The following is a 23,657-nucleotide window of genomic DNA, read 5'->3' as shown; positions in this document are numbered from 1 at the left end:
ATGATCCTGAGCAGTAGATTTAAGCTAGAAGGGACTTTCCAAAGCCAGATCTTACAGAGCATATTCCCGTTTCTAAAGCTGGATTCAAACCCTATTCTTCCTGACTCAGAGTTCTTCATTCCATTCACTGTCACACCACGTAAAGGTAGAAGGGTGACATGTTTCCTAGACTAAGTACCTTAAGAAATATATGGGAGAGATCTCACTGTCATCTTAATGAATGGGGCATGTTAATGCTTTCTCAATCTCCAAGAGGCAAACATATAAGAGACACTTCTAGGAAAGCATGCCATAAGTACAGTAATTAGAGGAAGAAGTCACTCTTTGGGTGGCACATTTAAAAGGGATGTGTTAGGAAAGAAGAAAAATTATCACACTGATGATGCATTCCTTCTAAGCTCTCTCTACCTGTCATAAATTGAGAAAATTATGCAAAAATAAATGCAAATAAAATAATGCAAAAGTAAATGCAAATAATGCAAAACAAGTCATAAAAATGCAAAATGGTAGGATGAAGTCTGCTGCTGCCATGGCTAATCAAAACCAAAGAATATTCCCTTCTGGGGCTAGAGAAATTGAGTGAAACTAATGGCTGGTGGGAAAAAGGAAACCCCTTCTTTGAATGGCAGTAGAAATGGTTTCTTGATGATTTTGCCTCTAACCGGTTATGAGAGATTCAGGACCACAGAACGTTCAAGCTGGAAAGGATAATAGACTCAAAGTCCAAACCGACTTATGAGACCGTTTGGTCCAGAACCCTGGACAGCTAGCTAGTTGTCACAGTGGACAGTGCACCGTGCCTGAAATCAGGAAGACTCCAGCTTTCTTGGTTCAACTCTGGTCTCAGACACTTCCTAATGGTATGACTCTGGGGAAGTCACTTAACCTTGTTGACCTCCATTCCTTCTTCTGTAAGAAGGAAATGGCAAGCCACAGCAGCATCTTTTTCAAAAAAAATAAATAAACAAAGCAAAACCCAAATGGGGTTATGAAGAGTCAGATGTGACTGATGACTGAACAAAGTTCAGCACCTTCATTTTCAGAGAAGGAAACCAAAGTTTAGAAGGGGAATGTATTTGCCCACGGTCACACCAGGTAGCAGATCTGGTATTTGAACCCAGATATTCTGATTTTCTTTTAAGTGATTTTGTTTTCACTGAACCGTATTATAAGGGACATTAACATAAAACTTTTTCATTTAAAAGAGTCGGAATTAGATAAAAGAACTGTTTTTCCTAAGGTCTAATGTTGTGGCAGGATCCAAGTTTTGTGACGATGATTCTCAAGTCACTTTACTTTTGTGGACCTCAGGTTTTTGATTATAAAAGAAAAGGGTTGAACTAGAGAGAATCTTAGTTTTCAGAGCTGGAAGGGACATCAAAGACAGCTTATCCCACCCCCTCATTTTGAGATGAGGCTTTATAGAGGAGAAATGACTCATCTAAAGTCACATGCTTGTTAAGTAACCAAGCCTGAATCCTTCAATTCAGGTCTACTGATTTTGAATCTAATACTCTTCTAATTACTTCACAAGGATCTCTGAAATTCTTCCAGATTTAGTATTCTATGATTCTAGCCACATGCTCTTTGAAAAAAAAAAACCTCAACGATGCCCATCGTTTCTTTTAAGTTATCAGAGTTGAGATGAGGAAGGAAGATTTTTCTTGATCATGTACAGGCAGAGGTGTGCTGGAGCCAGCTCTAACCCACTTGAACCAGATCGTTACATTTTCATTATGAACATGTCAAATGTTCACATGTCAAATCAGGGGCAGATGTACTGTTTTGTTGATTGTCTAGACTTCAGAAAGTGATAGAGAAAATGTTAATAACATAAGTTAAACTTAAAAGTATATCCTATGTACATTTGTTTCCCTACTGGAGAGCCAGTTGTTAAAAATTAACAAAATACCATGATATTATATAAAATCTATCCCAATCCCTTAGATGTTTTGGCCTTTTCCATCCTCACCTTATCGTGCTGCCTCCCAGGGTTAAAGACTGCTGTCATGATCAGCCACCAAAGGGTGAAGACAATAATAATAGCTCAATAATATAGAACCACAATACAGAGTGCTTTAAGTGTTTGCAAAGAATTTTACATACATTCCTGTTATGCAACGAGATGACACAATGAATGGAGTGCTCAGCTTAGGGTCAGAAAGACCTGAGTTCAAATTCTGACTCAAGAAATGACTTAGTTGTGTGATCCTAAGCAAGTCACTTGACCTCTCTAAGCTTCAGTTCCTCATTTAGAAAATGGAGATATATGTTAAATCAAACAAGGTAATTTATTGAAAATGCTTTGAGGGAGTGGGAGAGAGAGAATGAGAATTTATACAGTACCTGCTGTGTGCCAGGCACTTCCAAGGTCCTTTGTAAATGCTATCTCATTTGACCCATACAACAACCCTAGGAGGTAGGTACTGTTATTATCCCCATTTTATGTTTGAGTAAGTGGAGGCAAACAGAAGTTAAATGACTTCACCAGAGTCATTCAGCTAGTAAGTGTCTAAGGTCAAATTTGAACTCAGGTCTTCTGGACTTGAAGTTCTAAGTTCTAAGCTGCTTTAGGATTGTCATTGCAATTCTTAGAACATTATTTCAATGGTTATTATTTTTATTTTCTCATTTGATCCTTACAACAACTTTATAGGTCAGTGTTATTATATTCCCATTTTATAGATGGGGAAACAAAAGCTCAGAAAAATTAAATGTATAGTGGTTCCAGAGTAAGTGTGTGGGATGACATCAGAACATAGGGGTGGCACAGTGAAAGGGCACTGACTCTGGAGACAAAGGGTTCAAGGCCCACTTCTGATGCTTATTATCTGGACCTTAGTTTCCTCTTTTGTAAAATGACCAGCATGTTCTAGCTGATCTGCAGTGCTCCTTTTATCTGATTATAGGATTAACCCAAACACTACAAATCAATTTTAGCCTGGAGGTTTATTACATTCCTGTTTCTGGCTGGGCCAAATCCTACAAGATCAGTTTTGGAATGGGTGGGACGGCTTTAAACCTGAACATGTCTTAGCTGTGCCTTTGGGCCAAGGGCTGAACCATTTCTGCCTTCCCCTTACTCAGCCCCCAACAGACACATGAGCAACACACACTCACATGCACACACACACATGCTCATGTACATGAACTTGCATGCTTACATACATGCACACTGACACATACTCACAAATTCACATACACACTCAAATACACACTACACACTCAAACACTCAGATACAAACTCACATACACACATACAGACTCATGTACTCACACAGACATTCACATACTCACATACACACTCACACCCCAGACACATGCTCACACACTGGCATGCTCACAAAGTCTCACATAAACACATACACACTCACACACTCATGTACACACTCACATACATACACAAGAACTCACACACATACAAACACACACACTCACATACATGCTCATGTACTCACAAACACTCAGACACATACTCACATACTCATATATAGACTCATACTCACACATACTCACATACATACACACTCACACACACATTCACAGTTATACATTTCTCAGGCACACACCCACACACACATACACTTGCAAAGTTGCATACACACTCACACATGCACTCATATGCACTCTCACACACACTTAGACACACATACACATGCTCATATACATACACACTCATGCACACATACACACACAACACACACATACACACACACTCACACAGAGAGAGTGCTGCGAAGGGATTTTTGAAGCCCCATTTCCACATTTCTTACCGTGGCATCTTCCCCAGCATAGTGGTTGAGGACCCGGCTACCTCCTGGATGCCTGTCTGCCCACTTGGTGACATCGTAGACCTTCCGATTGATCACCAGCCATTGATCTGTCTTCAGGTTGTGCTTCTGGATTTCCTCCCAGGTGTACACCGGCAGTCCTTTGCCATCTGCCATAGGCTTGCCTCTGGCCTCCTGCCTTCCCTGAGGGTGACCAGTGGAGACTGCTTTCCCATTGATCTCATTTTTCCCATTCACCTCCCAGCATCTCTTAACCTCATGCACCTCGTTGACCTTCACTTTTTCTGTCCAGTCCTTCATTCTCAGCCCCACGATGCCTTTCTAGGTTCACCCTTAAGCCTTTTTCAATCCTGCTTTCATTTATTAAGCCCGCACACACCCGCTTCACCATTATCTACAAAAGTCCTTTTTTGTTCATAGGAAAGTTCTCTTCACCCTTGCTGTACTTCTGCTCCCCCAGCCTCCAGCATTGAAACCTGCCCTAAAGGTAACTACATTTTTCTTTCCTCAATGGATAGATTTCAGTCCATGGAAACATGCGCCTCCTTCCTCTCTGGTTGAGTGTCTCCCCCTCAGCATCTTCCCTGATCATCGTTTAATACTTCTGACAGAGGTCAAAGCCTTAGTAACCAATCCTAACCCTTCTCTGTCAGATGGGGGTGGGGGTAGAGGTGGGGAGATGTAGCTGAACTTTGGCCAGGATAGGGGAGTAGGCTTTGCTGAAATCTCCTGATTCTCTGGCCTTGCTTCCTGATAGATTACCTGTGCTTTCTAAGGGTTGGGGAAAGGAGCAATGCAAGATCTGAATCATCCTCCTACATCCAGACTTTCCACTTCTAGAGAGTGATGAGATATCAAAGAACTTAGAAATTGTCCTGTTTTTGTATATACTCATTGTTGGGAATGTCTCTTGCTTTTTCTAGAATAATTGAATATTCTTTCTTTTTAATATCATCTTCATTTTTAAATCTATCCCTCTCTCCTCCTACCTAGAGGCAGCTCAGTTGGTTCTAACTAGGTGTGTGCTTGTGGGCAAGCTCTTTCAACTTCTCTCAGTCTCAGTTTTCTCATTTGCAAAATGAGGGAGTTAAAGCGAATAGTCTAATTCTATGTCCCCTCCCAGCTCAAAATCTGATCTGATCAGAGACCCATTTTCTACAACTAAGAACAGAAAGGAAAGGGGAGAAAGAGATCAAAACAAATGAACAAATAAATAAACAAATGATCAACCAACCAAACAAACAAATAAATAAGAGATAAGAAGGGTAAAAAAAGGAGGTTCAGAAAGAGAAGGGAAAGGCAGGGGAGAAAAGAGAAAGGCAAAGGATGTCAAGATTTCTAGTCTGCTCACCTTTGCAAAGCATTTCCTAAGCATGAGTGTGGTCTCAGGATGGAGCTGACTCACAGGTTAGGACTGTGTTCTCTCAGAAGGGTCACCTTATGGGGGATGTTGTTACAGTGCTGTGTTGTTGTTGTTGTTCCACCCCTCTCAGAGTGACCCAGGCAGATTGCTTCAAGATTGGCCCCTAGTGATGTGGGAAGGAGGACCCAAATCCTTCCTTAAATAGGATGTTTACACCTCTAGTTTAAAACCTCCTGGTTTTCATAGGATAGTTCTGTTTTTTCTCCTTCTTGACTGAATTGGCAATTCCTGAAAGATCTCAGGAAAAAATCCCAAACTCAGGACTTGTCCTCCAATAAAACTCACATGTGCACATACACTGCCCCCCCCCCCAAAAAAAAACCCCATAGACTTTGGAAGAATAAGCCTCAATCCCTTCTGGAAGACTTTTGGTGAAGGAAGAGGAATCGTAGAAATAAGGATGTTGGATACAAAACTACTCTTTGTTGTAACTGGTGGAATATTAACTGAAGTTTCAAGCAAATAGATGATGCACTGGACTAAGTGCTGGTCCTAGACTTAGGAAGACTTGAGTTCATACCTAGCTTAGATACTAGCAAGTGTGACCTTGGGCAAGTCTGTTTCTTCATCTGTAAAATGGGGCTAATAATAGTATCTACCACCCAGAGCAGTTTTGAGGATAAAATGAGATGTTTATGAAGTGCATTGCAAAGTTTAAAGTGCTATGTAAGTGCTAGCCATTGTTGTAAGTTTTAAAAAAATTTCCAGACCATTTTTTGCATTTTTGCAAACTGTGGTTGACTTGCACCATGGATACACTGACGTCTGGACAAGGGGCAACTGTGGGATAGTGGAAATAATGATTTAATGATAACTATAATTATAGCTCATACCTCTTTGTGGTTTTCAAAGCACTTTCTATATGTTACCTATGTGGATCCTTACAGCAACCCTATTTGTTAGGTACTATTATCATCTCCAAGGTGATTCCAATTATCCCTTCTCTTTCCCGACCACCATGGGATGGGAGGGCAGCTAGATGGCTCAAGGACTAAAGCACCAGCTCTGGAGTCAGAAACACTCAAGTTCAAACCCAGCCTCAGACACTTACTAGCTGTGTGACCCTGGGCAAGGCACTTAACCCGGTTCAACTCAGTTTCCTTATCTGTAAAATGAGCTGGAGAAAGAAATGACAATGTGTTCCAATATCTTTGCCAAGAAAATCCCAAATGGGGTCATGAAGTGTTCTGGATATGACTGAAATGAGTGAACAACAAATGGGATAGGAAATACTTCTTGGATCACTCTTGAGAGCTTGTAGGGAATTGCTCCACAGATCTCAGGATTTCTGGGCTTTTTCCACACTCGGAAAATACTGATGGATGCCTCTGCTGTTCCCTATCACTGTTTCTTTTGCTTGTTGTTTGCATCATCACCCGTTATTGCTCTATGTAATTTCTCTTAAGACACTAAGATCTGACTGTTCTTTGATTCCACCCTCATCTTTTGTCTTTCCATCTCTGAGGTTGTTTTCTGTTCTGGTTGGTCCCTTTTCCATCCTCTATATAAAAATAAATAAAGAAATAGGTCTACATGGCAATATCCTCCTCCTCATGAAACTTTAGTAGGTACATGAGCATCACCCTGCTGGTGAACTACCACAGAGGCTTATGGAGAATGTAGTGTCCAAGCACAGCCTGATGTCCAACCCAGCCACACACAACCTTCTTCCCCCATCCTCTGGCCCCAAACAAAAGCAAAAACAACCAACCATTTTTAGCTGCAAATCTTATCCTTAGTCACCTGTGGGCACTTTTTCAAAAACTCCCCAAACAATCAATTGATTTCTATAAGAAGTAATTGAATATATATGATATATGCATTAAATTATATATATATATATATATATGTACACACACATACAGAAATACATATATATATATATACATATATATATGTATATAGCAATTTGATGTCATGAAATTGAAATAGGAAAAAACCTAAACACTATGGGTACTTGGACTTATTCCAACTGATTTTGTTTTGTTTTTCCTTTAAATCTTACATTTGACCATGTCACTCACCAGAGATCATCACTGGAGATCTCTCCTAAATCCATTAGAAAAAGCTTCTCTTTGTTTGGCATTTCAAGGTCTTCTTCACCTGGCCTCTCATATCTTTCCATCCTTCTTATTCCTTGCTCCCCCCATGTACTCTGTGAACCAAGCACACAGCCTGTTTTTAGTTCCTCAAGAACAGTGTTCCATCTCTCATCTCTGTGCCACGCCTGGAATATTTCTTCATCTTGATTTTTTATATTGGTTCACCAACTGCTTATGCCTTCCTCTTCCATATTATCTTCATCGACTGTGTGTGGATCTTGTATGTACCTAGGCATTTTCATGTTGTCTCCCACAATAGAATATAGGCTTCTTGAGGGCAGAAACTGTTTTTTTCCCTTTCTTTGGATCCACAGCACTAACACATAATAGATGTTTCTTTTTTTTATTTTATTTTTTTATTATTTATTTTTTTTACACAGTTTATAACAGATAAAGCAATTCCAACTTTTGGTCAGGGGATACTTCTTTTTAAAGCATTTACAATATGGACCACAAAAGAATGTTTTAAAAACATTAACCAACTGAGACACAAATAATATTTATGTTGTTAACTTCACAAGCTCTTGACCTAATTGTCTCCACAGTATTACTAAGAATTAAAGGACCCTAACTTATTGTTGTTGGTCTAAAGTCCTATGCTTAATAGCTTAATTTTAAACAACCTCGGATATTCCCCTACCCATAACCTATAATTGAATATATCTAGTATTAAGTTTACAAACCTTTTGACTACAGGAAATTGCCACCAATAATAAGGACTTTGCATGGATATAATATGCCCCCAACTTCATGTCAGTTCCAGGCAGGATTAGATTATCCACTTGCATTCAGTAAGGCTTAAAGTCTGCCAGGTGTCAGTGGGGAGATTGAGTCAGGAGAATCCCACCTCAGCCCATGCTGAACAGCTGCTCTCCCACCCTTCCCTTGAGACCACCTATGCAGTTCATACCAGTTCATCACCTTACTGGCATCATGGATTGGAGCCTCAGATCTCCTTTCTTGCTACCTGTACATGGAGTTAGACTCAGAACAGTCACTTAATAGTCCCATGGCATCTAAAAATGGCAAGTTCCAATAACCAGGTTTCAAATATGGTTATAGTTCCCCTTTGGCTAAGAAACATCTTTTGAGGCAAGTCTTAAGTGGCTTACATGCCTTTCTGTATATGTTCTAGTTCCTGATTAAATGCAATCATAAAATCAAATTTACCATTAAAACCTTGACTTTTCCATCAATGCCAAATTTTACCTGAGGTTCCCTTCCTCTAGGAAATTTAGACTGAAATTCTTTTCTCCAAACTAAAGATTTCATTGATTTATTTATACTCAGTAATTAATCCAGTCTATTGTTTTAATACTAATTGCTTTTACCTCACTTTGTAACATGTACAATTTTTCTCCCCATCACTCCCCTCCCTTGCTTCCTAATACATTGCATTCTGATCACCCCTTCCCTCAGTGTACCCTCCCCTCCATCACACCCCATGCCTTTCCTATCCCCATTTTCTCTGTTTTCCTGCAGAGCAAGATAAATTTCCATACGCCTATCCCTGTGGTTCTTATTTCCCAGCTATATGCAATTAAAATTCTCAACATTCATTTCTAATACTTTGAATTCCAACTTCTCTCCCTCCCCCACTCCCTCTCCAGCCTTACTGAGAAGGCAAGCAATTCAATACAGACTAAATATGTGTTGTTTTGCAAAGACTTCCATAGTAATCATGTTGTGTAATACTAATTATATTGCCCTCTGACCTACACTATTCCCACTTATTTTCCCCCCTGCAATTCACCTTGTCCCTTTTCGAAAGTGTTTATTTCTAGTGACTCCCTTCTCCCATTTGCCCTGGCTTCTAAGGTTCCCCTAGCTCCACTTGATGCCTCCTCTCCTACTTTCCTGTGGTGATATAAATTTTCATGTCAAATTTAGTGAGCATGTTATTCCCTCCTTCAGCCATACGTGGGGAGAGTAGTTTTATTTCCGCCCCGCTCCCCTTCTCCCCTATCTCCTCCATTGAATAAGATTTTTCTTATCTCTTTTATGAGTTATAGCCTTCCCCATTTCATTACTCCCTTTCTCTTCCTGGAATTTTCCTCCTTCACTCTTACTTTTTATTTTGTTTTATTTTACATTTTTTGTGTGTGTGTGTGGGATATCATCTCTTCTGATATAACACACCCTGTACTCTCTATCTATCTATGTGTATGTATATATGTGTGTGTATGTATGTACAATCTCTCCAACTACCCAAATACTGAGAAAAGATTCAAGAGTTAAAAATATTTTCTTTCCATGTAGTAATGTAAACAGTTCAGTCTTTTATGATTTTTCTTTTCTGTTTAAATTTCCATGCTTCTCTTGATTCTTGTCTTGGGAAGTCAAATTTTTAAATACAGATCTGGTCTTTTCCTCAACATGAAATCTTCAAATTTGACTATATCACTGAATGAACATTTTTTTCCCTTGAAGTATTGTATTCAGATTTGCTGGACAGGTGATTCTTGGTTTCAATACCAGTTCCTTTGACTTCTGAAATATCTCATTTCCAGCCCTTCGGTCCCTTAATGTTGAAGCTGCCAGATCTTGTGTTATCCTGATTGTATTTCCACAGTACTCAAATTGTTTCTTTCTAGCTGCTTGCAGTATTTTCTCCTTGATCTGGGAAGTCTGAAATTTGGCCACAGTATTCCTAGGAGTTTCTCTGTTGGGTTTTCTTTCAGGAGGTGAACAATGAATTCTTTCAATATTCATTTTGCTCTCTGATTCTATAATATCAAGGGAGTTTTCCTTGATAATTTCATGGAAGATAATGTCCAGGCTCTTTTTTTGATCATGGTAGTCCAATAATTTTTCAATTATTTCTCCTGGATCTACTTTCCAGGTCAGTTGTTTTTCCAGTGAGTTGTTTCACATTATCTTCTATTTTTTCAAATTTTTGGTTTTGTTTACTAACTTCTTGGTTTAACTCATAGTCATTCATTTCTCTGGACTCAATTCTCTCTTTCAACAAATTATTTTGTTCAGTGAGCTTTTGAACTTTCTCCTCCATTTAGCTAATTCTACTTTTTAAAACCTCCTTCTCCTCATTGGCTTTTTGGACCTCTTTTTCCAATTGAGTTAGCCTCTTTTTAAAGTTGTTATTTTTCTCAGCATTTTTTGGTTCTCCTTTAGTAAGCTGCTAATTTGTTTTTTAAGGTCTTCTACTGCCTGAGTCCAGTTAAAGATCCCTTTGGAGACAGAGGCCTTAACTTCCTCAGACAGTATGCTTTGTTCTTCCTCATCTGAAAGGATAGGGGGAGATGCATGTTACCCAAGAAAGTAACCTTCTATGGTCTTATTATTCTTCCCTTTCTTGGGCATTTTCCCAGCCAGTGACTTGACTTCTGAATTTCCTTTCCACACCCACCTCACCTCTTGTTCCACCCAGCCAGTGCTTGGGGGCTGATTCAAATGACCTGCTCCCAAACCTTAGGGTTTTTTGGTGGGGATGGGACTGCTATTAAGTGTGAGATTAAGATCAGCTGCTCAGGTAGGGGCAGGGACCCCACCCAGGGCCCAGTTCCCTCAAGAGGTTTACGAGGAGACCTTCAACAATGGATGCGGGCCAGCGACTGCTTTGGAAGCCCCTGTCCACTGCTCCCTCTACTACTGCCTCCTGAGGGGGCCTGAGTTATGGGGATACCCCACTCCCCTCTCAGCCAGCCAAAAAGACCCTCTCACTGACCTTTGGTGCCTGTGGGTTGAGGGATCTGCAATGCAGTGGAGATCCTGTCCCTGGAGCCTGCTCAGATTTGCTCCCCTCAGTGCCACGTGGGCAAAGCAGGGATGGGCTCTGCTGCGTATTCCGTGCGTGAGAAACCTTTCCCACTGGTTTTTCAGGTCTTTCTGGAACAGAAATCTACTCCATGCCGTTGTTCTGTGATTTCTGCTGCTCTAGAATTTGTTGAAAGTTCTTCTTTACAGGTATTTTATGGGCTGTGGGGTAAGAGCTAAACATATGTGCATCTTCCTATTCCGCCTATGTTGGCTCCTCCTCCATTAGAATATTTTCAATTTGGAATGTGCTTACAGAAACCAGAACAAGTATCATTGGCAGAAAAAAAAAATCAAAGTAGATGCAGCCTCTAGTACGAGAGAGGAGGAACACCATAAAGAACATGTTTCCTGGCCTCCACTTGGTCTGGAGAGCCAAGCCAAAGGTCTGATTTATGCAGAAGATTTCTGACAATTTTTTCTCAGTTTCTGGATTCTTCTTTTCATTGTCTGTATATGTGTTCTGTCTCTGTATGTTCTGTGTGCATGTGTCTGTGTGTTAATGCAGCAGCACCATTGCAGATGCACTTTGGAATGTAGTTATCTCTTTCCCTCCCCCTCTTCCCCTCTCTTTGATTGCTGCAGCAGCAGAAAAGAGGATGGGACAGGGAAAAAGAGAAACAAATCTTATATTATTTAGTTTATATGATTGCTAAAGGCAGTTTCAGATCAGAAATAGAAAGTAATAACATATGTGCAGTTTTAAAGGGGATTTTTAAAAAAGTCCACTAGGAGAACAACATGGGTACAAACCTTAAGGAAGCATCAAAGTTTTGGAAATTGTTGGGAAGTCATTGGTAAAATTCTCTCTCTCTTTCTGCCTTCTAACCCTGAACAGGTTGTGAAGGTGGAGAGAAAGACAAGAAGAAATCAGGAAAACTTTTCCTCTCATATCAGAGAAACAGATTGACTAACATTTGCTTATCTCATGCCTCACCTAAGAGAGAAATATTTTTGTTTAATGGGAAACAACCAAAAGGTTGTTCTGGTCATATTTTAAGTGAAACATGTCACTCCTAATTGGATGTTTGAGACAGGTCAGAATTTGTTGTATTATTTGGCACTAAGGCAAATTGGGACAATGCATAGATCTGAAAAAGAGACACCTCAGATATAAAGCTTTGAACTCTCCCGTAGAGAGGATGGGACTAGGCACCACTGGATCTTTTTCCAGAGTCTCTGTCACTTCAACTGGCAGATTTGTAGCCCTCTTTCAATGAAGTTTTTAAGGAGTGGACACAGAAGTGAAGTTTATAGCTCTCCACATTGTGACTGGTGGTACCAACTGGCCCTTGTTTGCCCTTTCTTGCAGCCAGCAGTAGTGGCAATTTGGTTGGTTGACTTCTCTGCTGCAAGTGTTATCGCATTTCACACCAGCATTCATTCAGTTGTCAAAGTGATCTTCCTAAAGCATAGGCCTGAATATCCGCTACCCCTCAACTCTCATCACCTTAATTTGATGAACTCCAGTGGCTCCCTATTGCCTCTAGAATCAAATGTAAAACCACGTGATTTTTCCCCCTCTTGTTTCTAAGGCCTTTCATCACCTGCCCCCAACCTACCGTTCTAGTTTTCTGAAATCTCACCACCCTCCACATCCTCTCTGATCCAAGTGACACTAGCCTCCTCAAAGCTCCACACAGAAGACATTCCATTCCTTGACTCAATATTTTTACTGAGCTTAAGCTATGCCTGAAATGCTCTCCCTTTTCATCTCCACCTCCTGGCTTCCCTGCTTTTTTCAGGTCTCACTTAAAATCTTACTTTCTGCAATTAGCCTTTCCCAATCTCTCTTAATGCTAGTGACTTCTTTCTTTTGCGAATATCTATTATTTATACATATTTCTTTGTACACTTTCTCCCCCATTAGACTGAGATTCTTTGGAAAGGGGATCTTTTTTACCTTTCTTTTATCCTCACTGTTTAAAACAATTCTTAACATATAGGAAAATAAATGCTTACTGATTTCACTTGACTTGGCCTCAAAAGGCACAACCAGGAACAATGGGTACAAGTTACAAAGGAACAGATCGTGAGCTGATGTAAGGAAAAAAATATCTTTACCTTTTTTTCTGTCGAAAAGTAGACCAGTCTCCCCCAAGAGATAATAGCTCCATATCTCTAGAGGTATTTAAGTATAAGCTGCCCACTGTGAGGTTTCTTCCAAATATGAAATTCTTTGAAATGCAACTAGAGTTTGACAAGTTTCTATCACAAAGTACATTTTTCTGAGTGGGGGACGTTTAATGTCTAATACTTAATTTCATAGGATTATCATCTAACAAGCTCTCTAGGGCTTTCTGCTTAGATCTTTAGATGGCTTCATCCTCAAGGTTACGGAAATGTATGGGGTGTTCAGGAGGACTAGAACCTCCAGTGTGAAGGCTTGCCAAGTCCTTTTCATGGCTGCTCCTCCACTTTTGATGTCCACCTGATTCACCCAACTCTCACACATTAGCTCCAAGAAGCTGTAGCATTTATAGAAGCCACACTGTGGTAAACCATCTCTGCACATGGTCTAAACCAGGTTGAGGATGACTGATTGACCTGAAACCTGTCAGTGAGTTAAGGGGATGTCTACCCCAAACATGTAAAGACATTCCAGTGGAATAGGGAGATTTCTTCCAGTGGCCATGAAGGTGGCTGAAGCTGGAGTTATGGAACACTTTAGAACTTAGTTAGACATTGGAGAAACCAAGGTCACCCACTGAATCCCAGCCCATCACGAGTCATCTTGTCTTTATGTAGATGGCGAAATTGACACACACACATTGTCAGAGCTAGTTCAATGTTTATGATGGAAATGGAAACAATGGACTGTCATCGGACTTCATTGATGCTGGAGGAGAGAGTGAGAGTGAAGACTTTGCACAGCCTTGCCTTACTCAAATCCAATTCATGTGCAAGTCAAGACATTATTTTCATCATGTCTTTGGTCTTCTTTGAGAAAGAAAGACAAACAATAAGACAAATTTGATTCCTGAGTTTTGCTTTATGAATTAAGAGTATATGAAGGGAATAATGTAAACAGGGTTTATTGAGATATTAGTAAAACATTTTATAAAGTGTCATACTTCTATATGTATCATATATACATACAATACATACATGCATACATACATACTGTGTGTGTGTATGTGATAAACTTTGGGGTAATATAGTGGTACAGTGGTTAGAGTGTTGGGTCTGGAGACAGCCTTAGTGGAACTGCACTTGTGATTACTTATCATGTATACAGAAAAATTCTTTTGATGAGACATATATGATAATAATGATATGATGATAAGCCTCTCTATGTCATAAGTTCACCTGAAGAACAAATTTTATCATTATTGCACAGGTGCCTACGTAGTCTATCATTTTGGTGCCCACTTCCTGCTTGTGCATCCTGGTATGAGAAACATGCTCACCCCAGACAAAGAAGGATACTCATTGTGAAATCAGGAATGCTCTCATTTTATTTTAACCAATCATGTTACATTCCTAGTGAAAAGGTCCCTCCTGAATGGAGGGGACCTTTGCTTCAAACTCCCAGGCTTAAACACCCTGCTTTCAATCTGAATTTTCCACCTGCCTCCCATTGGCCAGCATTCCAGGGTTCAATAAATCACACCTCTTGATTACATCTCCTCATATACTTTTTTCTTTGTATTTTTAGTTGAGTTGTCTGCATCAAATAGCAGACAAATAGAAAGCAACTTTGAATTGCTATGGGAGTTGCCAAACCCTGTGATTTTGAAGATACCGAGGATATCAAGGGTAATAGTCTCATTATCCTGAGACCACGTCAGCATTTATGTACCTCCTCCTCATCTTTTGCGAATAAGACCTGGCATGGCAGTGGTCTTTGATATACCAGAAGAGGCCTTTTGAGAACAAAGAAAAGTAGTAGATATGCTAATTTCCAGGAGCCAGCGTTCCTCACTCACTGCCAAAGCAAACAGCTGTGTCTCTGACATTAGCTATCAGTCTGAATTATAACTTCTTTTTTTATGTATTTTCTGTGGAAACAAAGTTCAACCATACCTTACACTGGTGGTGCTGCTTTCTGAATGGCAGGCTCTTGTGGTTCTGTCTGAAGTTAGATGGATGTGTTTGTTTTTGAGTGCATGGACACATCTGCTGTTTCTGTGAGAAATGGAAGAGTTGGGTCTAGGGGCAGTGGCTAGCTAGAGGCAGTGGCTGGGATTCCATCACATGGACACAACTACTCTTCTAGTGAGGCATATTTGGGATATTGGATTGGGGGGAACCTGTGGTTTCATTAAAGCCAGATTGTCTGGTCAAATCAGGACATCCCTGCTATTCGACGAAGCCCATAAGGAAGTTAGAATATTGGGGCTGCGGGTCGCTTATGATTCCATCACAAGGAGAGAAATAGTTACTGTTCTTCTGGCCTGTACTCTGGTCAATGAGAAACAAATCATTCTTCTCCACCATGAAACTGTGACTAGGGCCCCTGTACCCCACTTGTGAAACATGAATAATGATGGGACCTACATCTCAGGGTCGAAGTTTCTCTGCTGATTTTAAATCTTATGGTCCTGGTACCACTTCTGACTCCATGGTTCTGGAAGTTAACATTTTCTTAGGTCAGGGTCTCCCTCCATTGATGTAGATGACGTTAATGTACGATTATCAAAGAAAAGGGTTTGCAGTCTTATGGAGGATTATATTTATGTGTATCCCGACTGTGGTAAATTCTCAGTATACGCTTTTAGATTGTTGATAGATGGATTAATTATTTTCTCTGTGCCTCAGTAAAATAAAGCGTTTGAATTCTGAAAGTCTATATTTTGAAGGCACTTTAACATTCAATGTTCTAGCACTTTGTGTTCTAAGAAACACTTCAACTCTGAAATTCTATGTTCCGTTGTGCCTTTAAAGTTTTAATATGCCCACAATATGCACCTGAGGCATGTAGTATGAAAAGGCATCCTTAAGTTATCATGTCAAGCCAATCTTAGGTATTCCTGGGTAAGAGAAGATAGTCAGATCTTAGCATATAAACTCCCAAAGCAGAATAGACTCCAGGATATTATTTTCATGGATGGTAGAGGGGGTGGTGGTACACAACTCCAAACAGAACAATTTCCTATCAGTTCTGAGACTCTTTCAGATGCTCTTGTTTGAAGGTAATTAATTTCACTGAATCTTACAAAGCTACAGTGTCTTGTGTGCGAAATATATAGTTACAGCAATCCAGACAGTAAAACCAAGTGGATAAAAAGTGTGTTGTTTTCACTATGGTTAATAGATGAACATAGTTGATTTAGTCCATCTATATGCATGCTCTGGGTTTGTGCTGCACACAGATAACTAGTTAAGTTCATAATGCAATAGGAAAAGAATCGAATGGGCCACATTTGGGAAATTTCCATTGTTTTATGATCCTCAGCTTATCATTTATTAAATTCCCATTTCTTTACAATGAACATTTTCCCAATCATGCTACATGGCTACAAATCTTAGTCTGGTAGTTTGAATTCAATCAATCAATCAACAAGCATTTGTTATGTACCCACTTCCTTTTCCTCTCACTCTCCTCACAGGCTGTAGGACTCACTCAACCCACTGCAGGAGCTCCATCTTCATTCTTGAAGAGGACATCATGAGGGTGATGTCTTGACTCATGAGTGAATAAGATTTAAATGAGGAAGAGTTGCACAAAGTAATAAACCTCACTCTTTCCTCCAGAGTGATTGATGTTCAGTGGCAAGACAAAAGTCAAGATGACTGGCAGTGGCTCAGGATGCAGTGGGTGACATTGGCCTCTTTACGCTAAGGTCTTTAGCAAGAGTAGGGTGGGCTGAGGGAGTAAGGTACCAATTTAGGTACCTTTTGTTGATCATTATCACAACTCCAAACTACATTTCAAAGCAAAAAAGCCGAGGTGTAGGCCTTCAGTTTCCCTTCTGTAATGTGAGGGAATTGGATTTGCAGGGTGGTAAGTTGGATAGCTCTGGAGTCAGGGGACTTGAGTTCAAATTCTGCTTCTGTGTGACTTTGGATAGATCACTTAACTTTCCTCAGTCTCAATCTCCTTAGGGATAAAATAGAGATGGGGTAGGGAGAGGGGATAGTAAACATAGTGTGATAAATGTTTTGGCCAATAAAAGAATTTGTTTTGTTTGTGCATATTTGTTATAGGAGTTTCATTTTCTTTTCTCAATTCAGGGGTGGGAGGGAGAGGGGAAAATTACTGTTAATTGAAGAAAGCAAAATTTAATAAATGAAATGAAAACGTTGTATTCAACCCCTCCTGGATCTAGAGCTAGGAGCCTGTGTTCTGTAAGATCTCCTACATCAGTAAGACTATATTTGAAACTGTGAACTTCCTGCCTAGCCCACTGGGCAGATGACCTTTGGAAAATTCTGACTTTGGTCTCAGTTAAGCCCTTAATTGTTTATCTATTTGGACCTCCTTTTGGATTATAGCCTTGCCTGCACCTTCACTTGGCCAGGATGTGTTCTCTCCTTTCTCAGTATCATTTACCTTAAGTTCTGGCACTAGGAACCATTTTCCTCATTCCTTCAATGCCACCAAATGATTTTCAGATAAGCCAACCTTGCCAAGCACTCACAAAGTCGAAATCTAGTCAATTCCCAGCCCAGGTAGGGAAAGGCCCCCAAAAGAAAGAACCCGGAACCCTGGGCTGAGAACACTCTGGTTTTCTCCCAGATGAGTGAGACTTGGAGACTGCAGAAGAACTGATTAGGCTTCAGGGGCCTGACAGGTCCCACAGGAAGAAAGGATGGAGGTGGGCGTCACCTGCTCAGCCTATTGGTTGCATAGAGATGATGGAGTTATGGGATTCACTTTGGACCCATAAAAGGAAAAGACCCTGTATTTGAAGGCAATCAAGCCCCTGCACTTTTACGCACATTTCTACCTATATATTCAGTCCTATTTTTAACTTCCCTTTCACTCAGACCACTTAACTCCTTGGTGTTCTCCCGTGTTGGTTTCTGAGGATGGAACTCACATGTAACAAAATGAATCAACAAAATCATCTTTCTTTTTTTTTAAAAAAGCACATATTGCTGAGAAAGTGCCAGCCTGCATTGATGGAGGAAATTCCTTCCTCCAGGCACTCCACAGACCAACCCAGTCATAGCTGTCCTTCCTTGAGCCTAGAACATAACAAATATTCATTAAATCAATGAGTAAAAGCAGTAACCATTAAGAGTAATTTAATTCAACCCATTAATTTTACAGGAAAATAAGACTGGGGTTCAAAGGCGTTAGGTGTCTGGTCCAAGACTAGAAAACTAGTAAGAAGCAAAGTCAGGAGTCACATCCAACTCCTTTGAGTGAAAATCCAGAGAACTAGTGGCATCTGTGAATTTGAATCTACTCTGTAAGTCCTCTGAGGACATCTACTTAGACATTTTAGAATTCCTGTAGTTCCTGGCCAGTGACTCTCATCTAGTAGTAGATTGTAGATTGATTGTCTCTCTCAGATCTCAGCTGTCATTAATGTGAGATTTCATCTCAAAAGGAAAGAAAAACACATAACGAAAACTAATCAAACTTTTCTTGTATTTTTTTTTCTGTTAGAAGTATATGTGGGATGATCATGTACGAATCTAAGTATAGTGACTCCACTGAACTTACTGGTAAAAAAAAAAAGTTATTGTTATAAGAAGCTCGAAGGTGTTTGCTAACCCTTCACACACTGCTTTGCACATGGTATTATTGTTCATTAATTGATCCATCTTTCCTCTTGTTATAACTTCTCATTTCATCCATAAATTCTATCCAGATGATTCTGTTTGGTTGGTTCCCAGGCCAAACCTTCTTTAAACTTGTTTTTCCCTTCATAAATAATCACTTTTCAATGAAGCAATATTGCTCATAATCTTTCACCTAGAATCTCCGTGGGACTTTGCAAAGAAGTTAATGTTCAGAACCAATGTTATCCTTGGCTGCCAGACTTCTCTACTTGAAGGAAAGTAGGTCAAGTATTTGCTAACAAAGGTAGTTTTCAGTCACTTCTCATTTTCCTATTATGGTAATTTATTTCTGTTAATACCATGTTATTATAGTTGATATCTATATCTATTTCCCATTTGGGGGCATTAATATGAAGAGAGACTTGTGCTTCCAATGTTTAAAGAATTCCCACATTAGAAATTCCGAATGCAGGTTGACATCATCTTTGCAATTTATGGTCATAGAGAGTTTCTTGTAGACACTAAGAAATTAGGGACGAATGTAGGGTATGTAGTCAATATGTTGGAAGCAGGGATTGAATTCAGGTTTTTCTGGCTCTGAGGCCAACTCTACAATCAATATCCCAGGCTGCCTCTCGTTAGTATCAATAGTTTACTTAAGTAAGGTAATTTGAAATTGTTTTAATGTCATGCCACAATCTTTTTCTCATTATTATTGTCACTTTGCTTTAGTCTTTGCTCTAGCAACTCAGTGGTCTGACTGTATGCAGACAGCTGGTTCAGGAATACCTCCCATGTCAATAATGATTTTTTTCCCATTATAATAAAATCACTTTCATTCTTGTTTGTTTTTCCTGTATTGTCTACTATGTCTGGCACTTTCTTATCCTTTTCACAAATAAAGTATTTAAGACTTATGTGCATAAGTTTTCTGTATAGTCTATAGGTTTCTGGTTTCTTATTCTTCACTCATTTACCCTTTACACCTACATCCATCTTTTTGTTGTTGTTCCGTTGGTTTTTTTTCAGCTGTAACTGACTCTTCCTGATCCCATTTGGGGTTTTCTTGACAAGTATACTTGAGTGGTTTGCCATTTCCTTCTCCAGTCCATTTGACAGATGAAGAAACTGAGGCACACAGGGTTAAGTGACTCTCCCAGGGTCACATAGCTAGTACGTGTTTGAGACCAGATTTGAACTCAGAAAGATGAGTGTTCTTGACTTCAAGCCCAGTACTCTATCCACTATATCACCTACCTGCCTTAGGTCTATTTTTGTTTTAAGCAATAAGAGTATCACAGCAATAGTGATTTAACTTGTAGATCCTTATTGAATTTGCAAACTAGTTCTAAGTCTGTCTTCTGCAACAGACATTGGTTCATAACTTGCAATCATTTTCATGTTAATTTTTAATAGATGTTTATCGTGGACAATCACGGAATAACTGTGTAAGATTGTTTGAAATATGTAACAGGTCACTTTGTTTGGAGAATCAAGCACTTCTATTAGTGCTTTACAATTTGCAAAACATTTATGCAAAATTGTCTCTAGATTTGATCCTAACAATAACCGGGGTAGGTGGTTATTGTTATTCTGAGTTTACAGATGATGTAACTGAGGCAGATAGAAGTTAACTGTTTTCCCAGGATTGTATAGCTAGTAAATGTCTGAGGCTGGATTTGAACTCAGGCTTTTCTCCAGGTGCAGAATGCAATCCCCTGTGCCACCTACATTGCTACAAAATGAGGAATAAAACAAGGATAGGTGGGTTTACCAAAAGTGTTTGTTATTGTCATGGCATTCATTGTTGTTCTTTGTAAACAAAGAGGACCAAAATGACATCATTATGTCAACGGAGAGTGTGTCTGTGTCTGGACAAACTAATATGAGCTTAAAAGACACAACCACAGGTTGGGCACAAATAATCTGTATGAAACTTTCATGGCAGATATTCAGTAAAGAATACAGGCCAAAGAAATATTCCTAGCAATTGTAATTTTCCCCAAGAGCTCTTGGTCTAGCATGATGGCTGTGGTGATTTCATCAAGTGAGAGAAGCCTGCAGAGACTCTTGAGTTCCATAATCACTCCAAAGAATTTGGCCAAATGATTCATTTGGGAAAACCCAAGTGGAAGAAGTATGCTTGTTGCTCACAAGTTTGTCCCTCAGGAAGCAGAAGAATATGGCAGAGCTCTTCTGCTATGATCAGTTTGAAGACATTCTCAAGGCATGGAGGTAAGTCTTAGTTCATGAAGGCTAATCATTGAAGCATAAGTTCTGGTAGGTCCTATCACCCAGGCTGACTTCAAGAATAAGCAAGATGATGGAGAGTAGGCCTTGTCATTTGAGGACCAGTTTCTTTAAGGGCACATTAAGGTGCATTGCCAGTTTGTCTATAGGGTGATAACTTTATGTTGGGGTCAAGCAATTCTTCAAGACCTAATAAGGTTCAGAGAGGATGCCACCTGTTTAAGTGGAAGGTGTGACCATGCTAATGAAGTCACAGATCTTGGAAGTGTCAGAGGGTTCATTTTTAACCGATGCATGGCAGGGGACTCACAAATCCAAGAAATCATTGCTTTTATTTCATTTGCCAATGACTATCATAGCCTCTGCCCTCAATAAATTCCTGCCTCACAGTAAAGGGGTACAGGTGAGGAAGACCAAGCAGAACTTCAGCCATTTTTGAAAATATGCGCCATGTTTGAAGTGAAAAGAGCTCTGGGTCTGTGACTCAGAAAGACCTGAAATAAAATCTAGTCTGGTGACCCTAGGCAATTCACTGAACCTCTATTTGCCTCAAATCCTTCTGTAAAATGAAGATCACAATAGTACCTATTTCCCAAATTTTTTGACAGGATCAAAAGACTTGATATTTGGAAAGTGTTAGCTCAGAGCCTCGCAAATAGGTACTTAATAAACGCTTGTCCCTTTCCTTCTTTCTACCTCTCCATATACTTCACTATTTTTAAAGTCAAGGTTTGTCATTGTAATGATCAGAGTTTTGATGTCTTTCATTGTTTTTCATCAAAATATTGGTGTTATTGTATGAATTGCTTTCATTCTGCTGGTTATACTTCAAGCCTGTAAAGTTCTCCCTCCTTACTGCTGTCTCCTGGCTTCATGTTCTAGATATTTATTATTTTAATGGTTTTAATAAGCCTTACTTTAATTGATTCAGCCATCTAGCATACCATAAACATTTATATTTTTGTCAGTTCTTCATCTTTTCAAATAACGTTTCTGTATGTACAGTTACAGATATTTCTTTACCTTTATCAATTTCATTGTCATTTTCTTCTTTATGTGTGATATCCAAACTGCAATTATAAGTTGTGCTTCAGTTCAGCAAACAAATTCAGAAACTATTTATTTAACACCTCTGTGTATACAAAGGCAAAAACAAAGTCCCCACCATCAAAGAGATTTTATTTTCCTCAGTCATTCAGCCAATCAATAAATATTTATTAAGCATCTATGATATTCTGGGCACTATGCTAGGCACTGAGGATACAAAGAAAAGTAAATCCCTGCTTCGAAGGAGCTCTTGGTCCAATGGGGATTCCACATGCAAATAATTATGTAAAAACAAGCTATCAGATAAATTGGAAAAAATCAACAGAGGGAATAAGGGAGACTGGGAAAGGCTCTCTGCGGAAGGTGGCATGACAGATGTAACTTGAAGGAATCCAGGGAAACCAGGAGGTAGAAATGAGGAGAGAGAGAATTTCAGGCATGAAGGATAACAAATGAAGATGTCTGTAGTTGGACAATGAGATGTCTTGTTCAAGTAACATCAGAGATGCCAAAGTTACTGGATCGTGGGAGGAGGAAGGAGCATATAAGGTATAATAAGACTGGAAAGATTGAATTTGTCAAGAACTTTGAATATAAAGAAATGAGATTTCTAATTTGTCATTGATCTCATTTTTTTATTACTGCTATCATTTGTTTCATTGCCTAATTCATATTTCATTTGTCTCAGAGTTAAGTTTCGAAATTCAACTTTCTTGTAGATCACTCATTGTCTCTGAGTTAAGTTTAGAAATTCACGTCTCTTGCTAATCACTATTCTATTTTCATCGGAAATCTGTTAACCTTGAAGGATACAGGTGGACACCAGAGAGTCTGATTTGTTGTTACACAAGGTAGTCAGTTCCACTATCCCTAAACTTTCCTTGAAAGTGGGCTCAAACATTAAACATTTCTCAGTGACAGAATAGAAGAACAGGTTGCTAGCCCCTCATCACCAGTCTCCAGCCAATCATACTGTTTTCCCCATCTATGATACTGCCTTTTATTCTAGATGTTCTTCCTTTTTTCTTTAAAAGAGAACTGTTCCCTTCATTTGGGGTCTTATATGAATAATAAATAAAAGTAATATAATACTATAATAATATAATAAAATAATAAAAGTAATTTTATATTTTGTCCTAGAGGGTATACAGGATAACTAAAGTTTATTGAACATGGAGACATGATCATACCTGAACTTTAGGAAAAAAATCTCTTTGACAGCAGAATGGATGATGGACTGGATTGAGGAGATGACAAGAAGACCAGCCAGTAAGTTATTGAAATAGTCCAGGAGTGAAGTGATGAGGGTGCACCAGGTTGGTTGCAGAAGTAGGTTCAAGGAATTTCAGAATAGAGAATACTTTAAAACATGGGAAAAGGGGATCAGAGAAAGTATCCTAAAGGAAGTGGTGCTTAAGGTGAGTACTGAAAGAAGAAAAGGGTTCTTGAGAGAAAGATAAAGGGAAGAATATTTCAACTATGAGGCACCAAATGTTCAAATGCATTCAGATGAAGGATGGAATATGACATTCAAACAAGGTCCCTCAAGATTCTGGGTTCCCACTAATTGTTTTTTATCCTTGGAGCTGACTC

The sequence above is a fragment of the Notamacropus eugenii genome, chromosome 2 (assembly GCF_028372415.1).
Source record: "Notamacropus eugenii isolate mMacEug1 chromosome 2, mMacEug1.pri_v2, whole genome shotgun sequence".
Taxonomy (NCBI): Eukaryota; Metazoa; Chordata; class Mammalia; order Diprotodontia; family Macropodidae; genus Notamacropus; species Notamacropus eugenii.
This window is presented reverse-complemented; position numbering follows the sequence as displayed.